This window comes from Gopherus flavomarginatus, chromosome 4, assembly GCF_025201925.1.
Source record: "Gopherus flavomarginatus isolate rGopFla2 chromosome 4, rGopFla2.mat.asm, whole genome shotgun sequence".
NCBI lineage: Eukaryota > Metazoa > Chordata > Testudines > Testudinidae > Gopherus > Gopherus flavomarginatus.
The window spans coordinates 108,118,549-108,136,760 of NC_066620.1; the positions used below are offsets into that span (position 1 = coordinate 108,118,549).

The following is an 18,212-nucleotide window of genomic DNA, read 5'->3' on the forward strand; positions in this document are numbered from 1 at the left end:
TCAAACTGTGGAAGACTTGGACTGTGCCATCACAGCTCGAGTCTGAAATCTGACCTGCAATTAGGCTGGGAGAGCAGTATCTCAGGTTTCAGCTCAATTGAATGGCAAGGGAATGATGAAACTAGGCTCTGGTCTACACTATGGGTTTAGGTCAAATTTAGCAGTGTTAGATCAATTTAACCCTGCACCTGTCCACACGTCAAAGCCGTTTTTGTTGACTTAAAGGGCTCTTAAAATCGATTTCTGTACTCCTCTCCGATGAGGGGATTAGCGCTGAAATCGATCCTGCTGGGTTGAATTTGGGATAGTGTGGATACAATTTGACAGTATTGTCCTCCGGGAGCTATCCCAGAGTGCTCCATTGTGACCGCTCTGGACAGTGCTCTCAACTCAGGTAGACAGGAAAAGCCCCGCGAACTTTAGAATTTCAATTTCCTATTTGGCCAGCGTGGCGAGCTGATCAGCACAGGTGACCATGGAGTCCCAGAATCGCAAAAGAGCTCCAGCATGGACTGAACAGGAGGTACTGGGTCTGATCGCTGTATGGGGAGACGAATCCATGCTATCAGAACTCTGTTGTAAAAGACTAAATGATTAAGCACAGCCAGACACCAGGGCAGTTAGAGTGCAGTAGGGCATGCTGCACAGCAGAGAAGCTTTGAAAGCCAGTTTCATGACTGGTCAGGGGGCTACAGTGTGAAAGTTCTGTTTGTTTCTCCTTGATGAAAACCCACCCCCTTGGTTCACTCTAGTTCCCTGTAAGCCAACAGCCCCCTCCTCCCTCCTTTGATCTCCACTTGCAGAGGCAATAAAGTCAGTGTTGTTTCAAATTCATGCATTCTTTATTACTTCATCACACAAATGGGGGGATAACTACCATGGTAGCCCAGGATGGGTGGGGGAGGAGGGAAGCACAGGGGTGGGGTAGTTGTAGGGGCACCCCCTGGAATGGCATGCAATTCATCATAGAAGCAGGATGTCTGGGTCTCTGATGACCTGGAGCATCTGGTTGCCTCTCTGGTTCTTTGGTAGGCTTGCCTGATTTTTCCGGCAGGACTGAATCTCCATTAGACGAAACTTAAAAAAGGGAATGACCTGGAGTCACTCCCATTTATGTCCAGGCGCCCCCGACAGACCTCACCGAGGCCGGCCAGCAGCACCCATGTCTGCCTAGGAGCCCCCGACCAACCTCACTGAGGCCAGCCAGGAGGACCCAGGAGGCAGCAGCAGACGATACAATATGGCTGCTAACTGTCTTCGCTAACTTGCAAAGACAAGGCGCTGCTGCTGTGTAGCACTGCAGTACAGCATCTGCCAGCAGCGCCCAGGAGATGTACGGTGACAGTGAGCTGAGCAGGCTCCATGCTTGCCATGGTATGTCGTCTGCATGGGTAACCCAGGAAAAAACGCGAGAAACAATTTTTTGCCATTGCTTTTGGGGGTGGCTGACAACATGTACCCAGAACCACATGTGACAATGTTTTTGCCCCATCAGGCATTGGGAGCTCAATCCAGAAGTCCAGTGGGCGGCGGAGACTGCAGGAACTGTGGGATAGCTACCACAGTGCAGCACTCCGAAAGTCGACGCCAGCCTCTGTACTGTGGACGCACTCCGTGGACTTAATGGTCTTAAGTGGGGACACACACAATCGACTGTATCAAATCGATTTCTAAAAAACTGACACATTAAATTGACCTAATTTCATAGTGTAGACATACTCAGAGTTGTCTACTGTCAGAGTTATAACTCAGGTCTCACTCCAGTTGTGATGTCATGGTGTAGGTCCTCCAAAGATTGCCAAAGTCTGAAAAAAACTAAGTGCATGGGAATCACAGTGTGCTGGGCATAACCATAAAAGAGCGGTAGAGTAGCCCCTAATGGCAGGAAAGAGAGGGGTAGCACAGGTACCAGAAAGCAATGATTGATAACATTTTTATTCAGAGAAGCACAAATCTTATGGAAAATTTCTATAGAATTTAGTAGGGATGAAACCAAATAGGGTTCAGTCAAAATGCTGTAGAGAGTCTACTGAAATGTCTCTTAAAACCTGTAGAATTTAATGAAGAATAATCTCCTTTCTGTAGGTTTTTAGAACTGTATGATAGTATAGTTCTCCATTAAATTCTATAGAATGGTTGGGGCAAAAACACCATAGAAAAGTTATAATTTTCCATTACATTTGGTAGGATTGATATGAGGGAATGTTTAAACTGAGAATATAATTACTATTTTCACCTAAATGCATTTTTTCTTCACGTGAAGATGTTTATACAGAAGAAGGTACTTAGGACTAATGTTACACCTTAACTTTCATGGAGGCAGCTGGTATTGTATTATTTAGGCTTGGCGTGGTTTGAATGGATTCTTCACTTAGATGTTGTATATAGGGTGTTACAGCATTGTTGATAAAGATGACAGGGATCCTGGTCTGAAAAGGAAAAGCTGTTCCTTGTACTCCCCCTTATGTTAACTCCAAGTCACATGATGTGTTTCTCTTTCCTGACTGAATTAGAGATGAACAATACTTTTAGGATTGGCAGGGCTGGTTCCAGCGTTTTTGCTGCCACAAGCAGCAAAAAAAAAAAAAAAAGAAAGCTGAGATCAGTGGCACTTCAGTGGCAGCTCTACCGCTGCTGCTTTATTCTTCGGTGGCAATTCAGTGGCAGGTCCTTCCACCCGAGAGGGACTGAGGGACTTGCTGCCGAATTGGCGCCGAAGAGCTGGATGTGCCGCCCCTTTCCATTGGCCACCCCAAGCACCTGCTTGGTGTGCTGGTGTCTGGAGCCGGCCCTGAGGATTGAGATTCCAATGTTTGTGATTATCAAATTCAAGTTTGCTCGTACAAACTTACCATGAGAGTTCAGGCTGAAAGGAGAGTGGTTTGGTTTGTTTGGGGTCTTTGTACTTCTTTGCAAAGGTAAAAAGGGTCTGGTAGAGATTAAATGAGGCTGCATCTAGTCCTGCTGCAACCCCTTACTACCAAGCATAGTTCTACTTACTGGGCATGGACCCGCTGCCCCAGATTGTGATTTATGAGATGGCCCCCTTTATGTTGTTCTAATTGCATAAATCCAGTGTAAACAGACATCACATATTACCCCATCCAGTATAACAGCTCAGTGTAGGGGACTTGTCTGTGGTGGGTTAGAGACATGCTGGGAAGGGTGATCATGGTCAGAGTGTGCTATGATCTGGTTATTGTAGGTTGATATATGGTACATATAGGACAATTACAAGGCAGCACAACCTAGAGCAGCCTTAGGGCTGCTCTAAATTGTGTCAGGGGCTGAACAGTCCCTTAAAGGCAGCTTTGCCTCCCCTCCCTTTCCCTATTCCTGTACTTACTGGTGGAATGAAGAATTGAGTGGCTGTAGTCAAGCTGTTTTTATGAGGAGGGAGACTTAATGTGGACAAGGGTTTGCAGTATCAGATCCCTAATTATAGAATAATTCATAAGGCAACATCAGAGATCCATCCCCTTGGGCAATATTTAAAGGTCACTTTTCAATTAAATTGAAATGATATCTGATCTGCAAATGTTACAAATGTGCTGTGCCACAAAATTGAGGCTCAGATATCTTTACAAGAAAATGAGCTACAAAAAGGGAGAGTCCTGTGAGAGGGATGCTGATACTGAAGCAGTATGAGATACCAGGCCTTTTTTATGTTTCTGATATCAACATCATAGTTTGTCTAACGTTGTGTGACACTGTGGCTAAGTTCTCCACACTGTTCATCCTCAGCAAGCCAAGTGTTACTGCCAAAATTGCTGTTCTAAAAACTTATAAAATAATTTGCTAATTTGGGGCCTGGTCCTGCATCTTTTGTCTGCCCAACATTTCTCCCTGAAGTCCTGCATTCAGTACAGTTCCCAGCTGCAGAAATATAACAGTGGTGTCCATTTTTATCTTTGACAATACAGTATATAACTTCTATAATAAAAGTTTGCACACTTACTTTAGCCCACAACTTATACTGCTTCTCTTCTCTTCTGTTATGTTCTCTTGTATGTCTGCTGCCCTCTGTATTACTAGTTATATAAGAAAATAACTTGTAATATCAACAGTACGGTTTGCCATGTAGTATCTAGAAATATTACCTTATCGCCTTATTACAATGGAAAAATGGGAGAGAAGGGGTAATTAATCATTTCCTGCTCATGAATATCTTCAAAACAGCAATGAAGCTTTGCCACTACACATATTCCTCCAATACTTATTAGATAAGAGAGTGTATATAGTTATGACCTTAGATCTCCTAGACCTTTCCTTTACATTTCCCCCTCTGCTGATTTCATTCATGCCTACCACTGTCATTGGCAGCAATATATCTGCCATCTCCAGCCTTTCCAAATCCTTCTCTTCCTCTTTCCCCATCTCCCTTTATACCAGCTGGACACCATCTTCTTTTCATTGGAAGCATGTATTACAATCAGGCCTATTTTGAGGGTTTTTTTAAAACAAGTCTTTTATTTCATTAAAAACAAACTTTAAAAATGTGTATGTTTTACTGACGTGTTAGAAACTCTCACACACTAGCATTGTGCAAGTTCTAAGCACAGTGGTTTTCAACCTTTTTTTCCATGTGTGGATCCCTAAAAAATTTCAAATGGAAGTGCAGACCCCTTTTGAAATGTGTGACGTACTCTGCAGACACCCAGGGGTCCGTGGACCACAGATTGAAAACCACTGTTTTAGTGTATGAGAACTGAAAACTAAAACTGGCTATAACAAAGTGAAACTGGCCAAAAGTTTCACTTTCTAAACTGAGTGCAATGTCAGAAATAAAATATTTTAATTATTCTTTATTTGAACAATCTGTGGTGTCTTTAGTAACACAAATGAAGAGTTTTGGTTAATATTCAGCTTTTATCTTGACTGTGTCCATTTGTGTAATAAGATTTTTGTTGTCTCTGGAATGTAAAAATAGTTTCGCCCTCTCTGCTTGGAATAAATACTGTGGTATCATGTGGTTGCCTAGGTAAAGGTGATTTTAGTTGTTTAACAATGCAGTTATCAGATGCTGGCCAAACACACCACCAGAATCTTTCCTAAATGACATGGCAGTGTGATTGACCCTTCTGTATTTCAGGACAGACTATGTGCATGTAGGAAATTAACTTTCTCAGTGCAGCTGGATATTCCAGGACTAACTTTGTGTTCCCCAGTCATCTGAATGAATGTGGTATTAAAACTGTTGCCAAACTGCATGCTGAAGCATTCTTTTTCTCAGATGCAGTGTTGCCAAAAAGCAAGCATTAAAAAAATCATGAGTCAGGACATCAAAAATCATCATTGTCTGAAAAATAATGAATTTTTAAAAATGATAAATATTGGGGGATAGGCGTTGGTGTTTGCCTTCTGGGCTCCAGCCATATCCCTTATACACACCCATGCCCTGACACATTACCTTATACCAGGGCCAGAAGTGGGGTCGGCAGAGAGTTATGTAAGATCTCCTCCTCCTGAGTTTGGGATTTCCCTATGCGGGAGGAATACCCAGATGGCCAGTTTAGCCAGTTTTTCACCTGCCTTTCTCTGTTAGACCAGAACGGGGACCAAGATGTGGCTGATGATCCCTGCCTCAGAGCATTTACAGTCAAAGTAAAGAAAAGAATTGCAGAAGGATACAACAAAAATAGTGCTCCAGGAGTGGAATACACTGGGGCAAAGATAACAATCTGATTATGTGGCCATATAGAAAAATAATGTCCATGCCTTGACTCTAAATGCTAAACCTTCAAGGAGGGACTTGAGTTAGAAGAGGATAGAGTTATGGTACGTGGGGTCAGAAAGAATGTTTCCTCCCTAAAGTGCAATATATATGAGTCCCAATCTTTCTCCCATCAAAGAAAAGAGGCAAAACTCTTGTTAACTTCAGGGGGAGCAGGGTTGGGTTCTTAAATTTTTTGCAGAGTTAGGATAATCCATGACAAATTATTATGTTCATTTAAAAAATGTGACAAAAAATCATAGATGGGTGTCTGATATGCCTTTGAGTTATTTAAAGTTTCCTGACAAAAAGAGAGAATTAAATACCCACTTCTTATTGGTGAGAGACTTTGTGCATTTCATGTGAAATATTGCAGGTTGTGATTGCCTCTTGAATTAGCAAACTTGCTATAAAGGATGTTTCACAGATCTTCAGTGACGTGGTATCTTACACATTTACACCTTTGCTATTTTTCACGACACTTGTTTTTGTGAGAGCTCCTACAATAGAGTGCACTACAGGATTGGACGGTTCTGTCTCCCACATTTTCTGTAGGAAATACATTGTTTTAGTCTTGCTGAGAAACTGAGTGGGCACTCAGGGAAAAGGCAGGGGGCTAGTAGGTGACAGACGGAGAGAACAAAACAAGGCTCCTTTCAGCAACTTGGGATAATCATCTAGAGCAGGGGTTCTCAACCTTTTTCTTTCTCAGCTCCCCCCAACATGCTATAAAAACACCAGAGCCCACCTGTGCCACAACTGTTTTTCTGCATATCAAAGTCAGGGCCAGCATTAGGAAGTAAGCAAACAGTTGCCCAGGACCACTACACCACAGGGGACCCCACAAAGCTTAATTGCTTAGGCTTTGGCTTCAGCCCTGGATGGTGGGGCTTAGGCTTTATGCCCTGGGCCCCAGTGAGTCTAATGCTGTCCCTGCATGACGGACCCCTTGAAATCTGTGTGCGGCCCCCTGGGAGCCTCAGACCCCTGCTTGAGAACTGCCAAACTAGAGGGCACCGATGAACACTTCTACTTAGGGTTGTTAAACTAGGCCAAGCAAACTGCTAGCCTGTGGGCACAGGAAAAAATGTGCATGCTTTGTGAAATTGTTGTACTAAAAATAATTTGCATTTTTGTTTATAGCAGTGTTATCATAGTTGAAGAAAGTGAAGTAGAACTTAGCTGCCTGGGACAAAAATGTCCGTTATTGTTTTCATGATTGCCAAGGAGAGGCGTATGAATCCCTTCGTGTTTGGCTAGGGAAAATAAAGGGTAACATTTTCCAAACTATGTAAGTACCATTTTCAAAAGAGGTGATTTAGGCTCTTAGCAGCCTAAATCTCATTGAAAGTCAATATGATTTTGGATCCTAAGTGCCCAATACACTTTTGAAAATGAGACTTAGGAGCCTCAGTTACGTTAGGATTTTTGAAAATGTTATCCAGAGTTTTTTAATTTGGTGAGAAGTTGCAGCACAACCGCTAACATAATTGCTGTCAAGAGTTTTGACCGGCTCATTGATATCTTAGTAAATGCCATTATAATTGAGATCATATAGAATTAATAGTAAGGAATAAGAGATTATCCATAATAACTGATTATTTAATGTAGAACATCACTGTTTTGTTCTAGATATTAATGTCAAAATACCTAGTAATTGTTTGATATGGGCAGTAAAGTATCTTGACAGTGTTTTGGATTCTGAGTTGAAAGATTTGCACTGCAGTTCTTTTTGAATGAATGACGGCCAAATGATACAAGAAAGGCAGAAGATGCAGCACAAAGTATCATACAAAGATTATGGCCAAGATAGCTGTGAACTGTCCCAAGAAATAATGCCCATGGAACAGACAAAAAAAATCACATCAATTTTTTTGGGTTGATATTTTATTTCAGACAAACATTGCATGCAGGTATGTTAGGGTGAGATGCTTCATTTGAGTATCTCTGGATTAATTGAAATTGTTTACTTTATCCCCCACTAATATGCTAAAAGAGTTGGTAAATTAAAAGATGCCAAGTGAAAGATAAAGACTGTATATATAGCATTTTGTAGTCAGTGCTTCTCTTTAGGCTTAATCCTTGTATTGCAGTGTTAAAATTTACAGAACAGCTTGTAATTGCAGTAGTTTATTTAAACCATCTATTTGTGGTTATGGCTGCTGAGGAAGTTTAAACTTCAACATTCCCCAGCCATCTAATACCAGCAAATTGACTTCAGGTCTCTTGTAAGAATATCTAAATGTAGGCTGTTGAATAATCCCTTTGGGGGCCCTGTAACTATTTTTATGCCTGGATATGCGTCATCAGTGGGTATTTTCTCTGGTGACTAGCTTACATCAGTAGGTCTCCTACCATACATTCTATCAGTGAGTGAGTTATGATTGATGGGAATCACGGTCGCTGTTTAGCTTTTATCTGTGACCTCAAATAATGGACAACAGGAATTTCCAGGCTGTTAAATTCTTTGAATGACTGAAGATACGGAATTGCAGTGCTGATAAACAGAGGTAGTACTGAGATATTATTCACTACAAGAGGGGAGCTAAAGGGGGGGAGGAGGAGGTTCCTTATCTGAAAGGCGGTAAATCCAGCTCTATTGCTTTGCTGTTAGTGGAACGGTATGCTTCCCACACCCAAAGAAAGTAGCTGTGCTGGAGAATTGTCAAACATGATGCACTGAATAACTCTGCATGGCTTTCTAGTGATGTATGCCTGACTGTAGAAGCATAATTTAAATGTGTTTAATTAGCTGATCTTTAGGGCAGTTTGTCAGTCTGGTTTTATCCCAGGGGCACATGCTGTTTGCAGCTGTACCAAGGGAAATGCTGTGGAATTTGAAGTAGATTTTTTTCTTTTTTAATAGTTGGGAATAGGGGATGGATTAATCGGTAAATTTAATCTAGAAGTTATCTGGACTAAATCTAAAGGTGCAGTAGGTTAGGTGCTTTAAAGGTTATGTTGCACTTTCCACAGTGACCCACTGAGATTGTGGTAGCAGTTCATTTCCTGATCTTAAATACTTTCTGTTATAGAAATGAGTATGATGAATGCATGTGATGATTTATCTCCCTTATTTTCTTTCACTGTACCTTTCCCACCTCCTCTGTCTCTGACATGTGTAAATGAGGCTGCAGTGTAGTTGTGAGATTGTGTCAGCATCATTCTGTGATAATTTAACAGCTCGAGCCAGCTCTAGATAGTGAGATACTTTCCCTTTCTTCTTTTGTGCTTACTCCTTTTGGCACAGATGTGACCAGCAGATACAATATTCAGCTCCTCCCGAAGGCTGGCTCAGAGACCTGGCAAACCCTTTTGCTGACAGTCAGACTTTTCAAGGCATGACAGTGGGGTGCACAGAAACATAGAGTGGATGCAATATAAAGAACTGTGCAGCTCGTTGATTAAAATCATCTTTGTTTATCAAACTATATGATATAAGGGACAGTAGGTAGCTGGCTCTGAATTCCTTGTGGGGGATTGTTCTTGCTGCCATGTAGCCCCTATGCATGGTCTGCCCCTATTCATTTTGGTGCTGTTTGTTTTTCAGCATTCTCAGCTAACAGCCACATGATTTCTGGGCAGGATTTTAAGACTTTTAAGCTTTCAGAGGAAAAATGTGATCTTGATTTTTATTTCTTTGTGGTGTTTAGATGTTGCTTGTAATTATTAGAACTGGGAGCACTGGCTGTTGGGAATCTGAAAGGACAGGAAATAGGAAGGAGTGGGGAGGAGTTGAGGAGGCAGAGTGAGAGTTACAGAGGGTGCAGCAACAGCTTGGTAAAGAGCTTTCCACTTTAAAAATAAAGTCCTGTTAAAGTTTGTTAGTAATTTGCCTGGTTGATACAACATTTTTGGCGACGAGGATGGATCTTCTGCCTCTGAACCCACCTGCACCCTTTCTGCAAAGCCCAGGTGAGCCTCCAATTGCTTTTACTGCCTGGATCCATATGTTTGAGACTTATCTGCTTGCAGTCAGTGCTACAGAGATTTCTGAAGTAAGAAAGCATGCTCTGCTAATCCACTGCCTTGGAGCAGAAGGGCAGTGAATATTTTACACTTTTCCCCTTGCAGATGATAAATATGAGACTGCACTCGCTGCATTAAAGAACTTTTTTGTGCCAAAAATGAATGTAGTAGCTAATCACTACGGATTTCGCCAGCATGAGCAGAAACCAAGGGAGACTGTAATGCAGTACATTGCTTCCCTGAGCAGTCTGATTGTAACTTGTGACTTTGGGAATATGGCAGATGAGATGATTAGAGATCAGCTCATTGAGAAAACAACCATGCTTTATGTAAGAGAACACTTACTTCCAGAATCACAACTTACACTAGAAAAAGCAATAACCATTGCTACTCAGATTGAGTCAGCTACAGCTGAAGCCAAAATAATGAGCAGGGATACAGGAGGCACAGTCCAGGCTGTGACTCCTTTGCAGAAAAGTTCACTATCGCTGCAGACAGACAATTGCAGGCGGAAAACTAATGAAAAGCTACTGAATCAGCAAATGCAAAATACAGTAAAAGCATGCTTTCGCTGTGGATCTTCACAACACCTTGCAAGCTACACAGGATGTCCAGCAAAAGTAGCGCAGTGCAATCATTGCAAAAAGATTGGACATTTTCCTAAAGTATGTTGCAGTAGCCAGTTCAATCAACAGGTTCATGCAGTTACAGTACCAGATGTTACTGTGCTGAGCGTGGACAAAACCACTACTGCACATATTTCAGAACAGATAACGTGCACTGTAAACATTTCCGCAATACCCTCAGGCAAATCACACTTGATTCAGCTAATGTTGGACACTGGCTCAGCAGTATCTATACTACCTGATTCCATCTATTTGCATTACTTTAAAGATGTGCCTCTTACTGAACCCAAACTTCAGTTGGTGTGCTATTTGAAAAACCATATTCCAGTACATGGCTGCCTGCCAGCAATAGTTATTTTTGGTGATTGCTGTGTAACTGCAGAGTTCTACATTGTCCACAAAGGCACTCCTATCCGTGGCAGAGATTTATTGGCCGCTTTAAATCTCAGAGTAGTTAATGGACGAATGGATCTTCCTCAGCAAAGCACTCTTGCAGTACATATATCAGTTTCAGCTGGGACCCAACACCAGGTGGAGGAGAAACTCGGCTGTGCTTATGGGTTACTGCATAAAGTTAAAATGCAGAATAATGTGATGCCTGTATGACAGAAATTACGGTGCTTACCATTTTCAGTCAGGGAAGCTGTTTCGGAGGAACTTAGAAAACTTGTTCAAAAGGACATTATTGAAGAGATTAACGCCTATAGTAGTGACGCAGAAGAAGGGTGGAGGCATTTGCCTTTGTGTGGACTTAAGGGAGCCAAATAAAGCTATTGTGATTGACAGCCATCCTCTTCCTCACATAGAAGAAGTATTTGCAGACCTCCTTGGAGGAAAGATGTTTTCTACTTTTGATTTGCAGAGCGCATACCACCAGGTTATGTTGCATGAAGACAGCAGAGACCTCACAGCATTTATTACACACGAGGGACTATTTCGTTTTAAACATGTTCCATATGGTCTCGCATCAGACCCAAGTGCCTTCCAAAAAATGATGTCATTGATTCTGAAGACTCAACATGGAGTTCAGGGCTATTTGGATGATATTATCGTGTTTGGAAATACTACTGAGGAGCATGACAATAACCTGCAGTCTGTACTAAACTGCATCAGAAAAGCAGGCCTCAAGTTCAATAGGTCCAAATGCAAATTTAGACAAACTGAACTCTCCTTTCTGGGGCATACAGTTTCACAGGCTGGACTAAAATCTGGTCCAGATCATTTCCTGGCAATTTCAAATGCTCCTTCTGCAACAGATTTGCAGACTTTACGTTCCTTCTCAGGTCTTACCTCCTGGTATGCAAAATTCATTCCCAATTATGCTTCTGTCATTGAACCGTTACGAGAATTACTACAGAGAAGTTCAACCTTAGTGTGGACAATGGATTCACAGTCTAGTTTTGAAACTGTGAAAGACTTGATTGTACATAGTCCAGTACTTGCACTATTCAGTCCTGCATTGTCCACAATTGTAACTACTGATGCTTCTGATTATGGACTTGGGTCTGTCCTCACACAGCTTCATGAGGACAATGCAGAGAGGTCTGTGGCATTTGCTTCAAGGACACTAAGTAATGCTGAGAGAAAATATTCTGCAGTCGAAAAAGAAGCACTTGCTTGTGTTTGGGCTACTGAAAAATGGAGAACTTACCTGTGGGGCTGCACATTCAAGTTGCGCACAGCCCTTTGATGACGTTGCTCACCATGAAAGGACTGGGAAGGGCAGGATGTCATATTGCTAGATGATCTGCAAGACTACTCTTTCAATTATGAACTGGACAATAAGCCTGGAAACAAAAATGTGGTAGCTGATTGCCTTTCTCGCCTGCCTTTGCCTTTACCAGATGGTCCTCTGGAGGATGAGGATGTAATAGTTGTGCTTATTACAGACACTCTTACTGCAGTTACAAGAGAACAATTTCAAGCTGCTTGTTCAGCATGTCCAGTTCAACAAAAACTACGAGAATTTCTGACAAAGAGATGGCCCAGTAACCCTAAAAACCTTGACCCAGTTTTGCTGCCCTATTTTAGAGTTCGGGATGAACTTTCTTTGCTCGATGGCTGTGTACTACGAGATACACACTGGTTACTTGTGCCAGAAGAATTACAGTCAAAACTCATACACCTGGCACACGATACTCATCAAGGAATTGTCAGAACCAAACAACAGCTATGGGATCTGTATTGGTGGCCAGGGATGGACTCTCAAACTGAAGCACCCATAAAATCCTGTGTCATTTGCCAAATGCATGATAAGACAGCAGTAACATGTACCCCTCCATTACAGCCTGTTCTTCTTCCTGAATTTGCATTGGAAAAAGTGGTGATTGACATTGTAGGATCCTTTGATACTGCTCCAGTTGACTGTCGTTATGCCATCACTTTAATAGACTATTTCAGTAAATCGCAAATCTCTTCTGCTGCAGTAATTAAGTTCCTCTCTTCAGTTTTTAGCAAGGAAGGTAACCCCAAAGAACTGGTTTCGGATAAAGGTAGTCAATTTACTTCCCTGAAGTTTGAAATTTTTCTAGCAGAGAGGAACATTTTACACAGAAGTTCATCCTTATCTTACCCTCAAGCCAGTGGGGAAGTTGAATGGTTTAACAGAAGTTTGAAAGAGAGTTTGCAAACGGCTAAACTGGAAGGGCGATTGTGGATGCCCTTCACTACTGATTTCTTGCACGCATACTGGGCTATATAATATGCCACAACGCAAAGATCACCTGCAGAGTTACTACATGGGAAACAAGTGAATACTAAACTGAACATTACTGGATTGTTAAAGGCATGACCTGATGCCTCAACCGAGGATGATGTGAGAAAAACAATTGAACAGAACCAAGCAAAGTATAAGGCTTTCACAGACAAGTGACGGGGTGCTAAGGAACCAAAGTTTGAATGTGATTCCTTCGTTAGAATATGAAAACCTGGAATTTTACGCAAAGGGGACCATAAATTCACAGCTCCTCTTAAAATCATAGAGAAGAAGGGACCTTACATCTATCGACTTTCTGATGGGCGGGTATGAAATGCTTCTTATCTTGCACCTGCCTGTGCACCAAGAAGAGATTATGCCAACACCCAGTCTGCATTGGATGACTTCACCGTAGTATCAACACAACATGACATCACATTGGAACCGGGGCTTGAGAGACGGCCTGTCAGACCCAGATGACCATCTGTCTGGACTAGAGACTATGTTATGAAGTATCTACAGTGTTTTCAGTGTAATATTTTTGCCAATAGTATAGCATCTTGTTTCCTATTTGTTCCTGTGGTTAGAACAACGTTTATTGTAATTGGGAGAGTTTCTTAAGAGAAAAGGGAATGTGGTGTTTAGATGTTGCTTGTAATTATTAGAACTGGGAGCACTGGCTGTTGGGAGTCTGAAAGGACAGGAAACAGGAAGGAGGTGGGAGGAGTTGAGGAGGCAGAGTGAGAGTTACAGCAGCAGCTTGGTAAAGAGCTTTCCACTTTAAAAATAAAGTCCTGTAAAAGTTTGTTTGTACCTTGCCTGGTTGATAAAACATTCTCCTGCAAATCTTTTCTTTCTAATTTAGCACACCAGTGATTGGTCAGTGAAACTAGAATTCCTGTGCTAGTTAATTAACAGTCCCAATGATTATTTGACTAATTAGTTATGCTAAAGCTAGAACTGAACATGTTGTTGCAACATAGGTGCCCTCACTCTGTGATGAAGCAGGCCATGTATATTGCACCTGAACACTCAACACAAATAGATGCATGTAATGACATGGCCAGTGTCTCTAAATCTGCTTTCATATTAGTTGGGTATTGGTTAGGAGAGTCATTCATTAGAATTACCAGCAAGTGAAGTGGCAATTTTACAGTCACTTCAATGGGATTTTATGACTCATGACAAGCTAGTTATGTAATTCAGAATCTATAAACTGTTAAGCACAAAAAGCTTGATGAGTCTTTGAGTCATTTGCAGTAGAATTCACTGAACTCTCCTGGGATGATACACTTAGAATGTTTGTGAATGCTACTTTTTGGTGATTATTTACTGAAACTTGACAAGAATCTTTACTAACCAGCTTCACTTTAATATCTGTGGGAAAGTCACACAGTTAATGAAAATTCTTTCCCCCTCTTGTGCCCCCACATGGATTGTTATAATATTTTATGGTATTTTTGCAAAAGCTCAGTATCACAATCCAGAAGAATTATATAGACATTCAAAAATATTTTGACAAGGATTGTAAGTTTTGCAGAAAATAAATGTTAGCAAATTGTTTATGGGTTCCTGTTTCTCACTGCAGAGCTACGTGTAAGAATAAAGGTTGGAGTCCATTTTGACATGTAATATATAAGTGTAACTCCCTATGTCTTGTTACAGGATGTCATTCTAGGGATGAATACTAATTTAGGCCTTGATCTTGCAATAAACTTATTGCAGATGGATCCTTGTGCCCACTGATTGCAATGGACTCAGTGTGGATAAGGAGGTCCACTTGCACACAGTTCATTGTAGGATTAGGATCTTGGTGGTGAAAACCTTGTCTCCTTGGGAGAACCTCTCTGTGTTCAGTGGTGATGCTTAAAATCTTACCGGTCATTTTAGAAAATGCCTTGCTACATATTTCATCTTAATATTTACATTATTTTGCATATTCCCTATAGGGAATACTGTGGACACTGAGGTAACTATCTAATGAGCTAAGGCAGAATTGACAGGTGCTTTAGGGCAGTGTTTCTCAGTGAATCAGCCCCAGTCCCTGAGATGTCACTGATGCAATTTAGGAAGGCAGCAAACAGGTCCTTGGTATCAAAAAGGTTGAGAAACACTGCTTTAGGGTGACCATTGTATCTTGTAATAATATTATAAGCAAACTGGTTTTGTGCTTTAATGTATAACTGGCTCCTTCTATGCACACAGCTGTAGCTGCTATCCTTTGGGACGGAAAACAGAAAGCTGAATATGACAGGTTAATAATATCAGGTGCTGAATTCTAAAATTGTTTTGGATAAGTTTCAAAATTATAAGGGTAGTTAAGCTCTGGAATGGGCTTCCAAGCAAGGTTGTGGAATCCCCATCACTGGAGTTTTTTAAGAACAGGTTGGACAACTCCTCTCAGGGATGATCTAGGTTTACTTGGTCCTGCCTTAGCACAGGGGGCAGGACTTGACCTCTGAAGGTCCCTTCCAGCCTACATTTCTATGATTCTATGTATCTGTTATTTAAGTCTTTGGCAATCCAATCCTGTAACTCCTACCCACTCAGGTTGTCTTATGAAAGTCTATGTGATCTCTTGCAGTAGGAACGACTGCACAGATAAGTGAGGGCTGCAGGATCAGGCCCCAAATGTCAAGGAAACTTTCTGTGAGCCTGTTCATCCAAGCTTTATTATACACCTGCATATAAATGATAAAAGGAGGCGGAAATCTCCATTTTTGTTTAGTGGAAAAAAATACAGTACTGAATCATTCCTTTTTCCAATTCCTTATTTTTGTAATGATACTTCTTTACTGTACTGCTTTTGGTCGTTTTTTCCTCCCTTTTTGCTAAACTTAATAAGAACATCAAAATGTATATTAAGAATCTGTTATTTCCCCCCCACACACCTCAAAATACAGTGCAAAACGAAGTGTTTAAAAAGTGTATTGAATTTTCCCACCTATGTTTCCTTTATGGTACTTGAAAGCTTTCTGGTAACATAATCAGTGCATCTTGAGCCCTGGTCATGGAAGCTGACCCGCTCTGGAAAACAGAACATGAAGACTCAGTGTTTTTAGCAGAGTTACCTGAAGATTCAAGGGGTCTATCTGCATGGATCACCTTTCAGGATTGGAGTTTTAGCCTTCCCAGAATCATGGAAATGGAAGACTGGAAGGAACCTGAGGCTCGAGGGATCATCTGGTCCACCCCACCCTCCGACCCCTGCTTCTGAGGCAGGACCAAGTAAACCTGTAGCATCCCTTATATGTGTTTGTCTAACCTGTTCTTAAAAATGTCCAGTGACAGGGATTCCATCACAGCTATAGGTAACCTATTCTAGTGCTTAACTGTGATTTTAATAAGATAGTTACGAACGAACACGATCATAAGCTTTTGCATTCCTAGAAGTGGTTAAGTCGCTACTTAGCCTCATGCTTCAGAATGCCCTTAAGCTATGCAGTTGACTCATGTCAACAGCATATCTTGACTTGAATGAATGTTTTCATTGATTAGTAGACAGCGATGTCTCCTCCAAACAGGCCCTCTTCACTGAAGGCAGTGGGGCAAGGAGGGCCTCAGGCAGGATGGATCTTTTGTTACCTCTGGAATTCTTTGTATTGTGTGCAGTGTGTGCCCTGTGTATCCTCTTTACCCCTGAGAGGACTGAGGCACCCAGGGTGCTTGTTGAAACAATATATATTGATTAGTTGTCACTGTGATATAATTCCCAACAAATATCATACACTAGAGCAGTCGTTCTGCATATGGAGTCATAGTACAATGAGTCCCAGGTAACACTGAAATTAAATGCATATAATTAGGGCCCTACCAAAATCACAGCCATGAAAAATGTGTCACGGACAATGAAATCTTGTCTCCCCCTGTAAAATATGGTTTTCTGTGTGCTTTTACCCTATATTATACAGATTTCATGGGGGTGACCAGCATTTCTCAAATTGGTCCTGACCCAAAAGGGAGTTGCAGGAGGGGTCGCAAGGTTATTTTCGAGTGAGTTACAGTATTGGCACCCTTACTTTTGTACTGCCTTCAGAGCTGGGTAGCTGGAGAGTGGCGGCTCTTGGCCGGGCGCCCAGCCAGCAGCAACACAGAAGTAAGAGTGGCTATTCCATGGGAAAAAAATCTCCATGCCGCCCTTACTTCTGCGCTGCTGCCTTCTGAGCTAGGCAGGCAGAGAGTAGCAGCTGCTGACTGAGCATCCCCATCTGCAGGCAGCAGCTCAGAAGTAAGAGTGGCTATACCATACCATGCCATCTTTACTTTTGCACTGCTGCTGGCGGCGGCTCTGCCTTCAGAGCTGGGCTCCTGGCCAGCAGCCGCCGCTGTCCAGCTGCCCAGCTCTGAAGCCAGTAATGGTAGCAGTACTGCAACCCATCCTACAATAACCTTGTGAACCGCCAAAACTCCTTTTTGGGTTAGGACCCCTAGAATTACAACTCCGTGAAATTTCAGATTTAAATAGCTGAAATCAAGAAATTTACCATTTTCAAAATCATATGATCATGAAATTGACTAAAATGGACCAAGAATTTGGTAGGGCCCTACTTAAAATTAGAATTTTTTTCCTAAAATCTAATCTAAATCTCTCTTGCTGTAGGTTAAGCCTGTTACTTCTTGTCCATCCTTCCGTGGACAGAGAGAACAATTTATCACCATCCTGTTTGTAACAGCTCGTAACATATTTGAAGACTATCAGGTCTCCCCTCAGTCTTCTTTTCTCAAGTCTAAACATGCCCAGTTTTTTTAACCTTTACTCATAGATCAGGTTTTCTAAACCTTCTATCATTTTTCTTGCTTTCCTCTGGACTCTCTTCAATTTATCCACATCTTTCCTAAAGCATGGCAGCCAGAATTGGATACCGTATTCCAGCTGAGGCCACACTTCTCTGTCGGGGGGGAAGAGAGGATTTGAACAAGGTTCTCCCACCTCTCAGGAGAGTGCTCTAACCATTGAGCAATGGGATATTCTGATGTTGGGCTCCCTCGGTGTCTCCTGTTGAAACTGTTACACTCTGGATAAATAATGGAGTGATTCGAGCAGGGGGACTGAACCCAAGATCTCAAACAACTGGACTACAGAGTCATTCTCATTCTCACTCTCTAGGCCAGTGGTGAGCAACCTGCAGGCTGGACGCAGCCCATCAGGGCAATCTGCTGGCAGGCCGTGAGACAGTTTGTTTACATGCATGGCCAACTGCAGCTTCCA

The 18,212-nt window shown here is 41.9% G+C and overlaps 1 protein-coding gene across 3 annotated transcripts in view; it reads left to right on the plus strand.

Moving 5' to 3' along the window:
• HIVEP2 (HIVEP zinc finger 2) overlaps positions 1 to 18,212 on the plus strand; it is a 173,533-nt gene that overhangs the window by 53,093 nt on the left and 102,228 nt on the right. The window contains exon 1 of one of the 3 annotated variants that reach the window (XM_050949381.1): positions 8,165 to 8,223. The exons of the other annotated variants lie outside the window; for them this stretch is intronic. The gene's annotated coding sequence lies outside the window, so the exon portion shown is untranslated. Of the gene's footprint in view, positions 1 to 8,164; positions 8,224 to 18,212 lie in introns of those variants that run through there. 3 annotated transcript variants of the gene reach the window in all.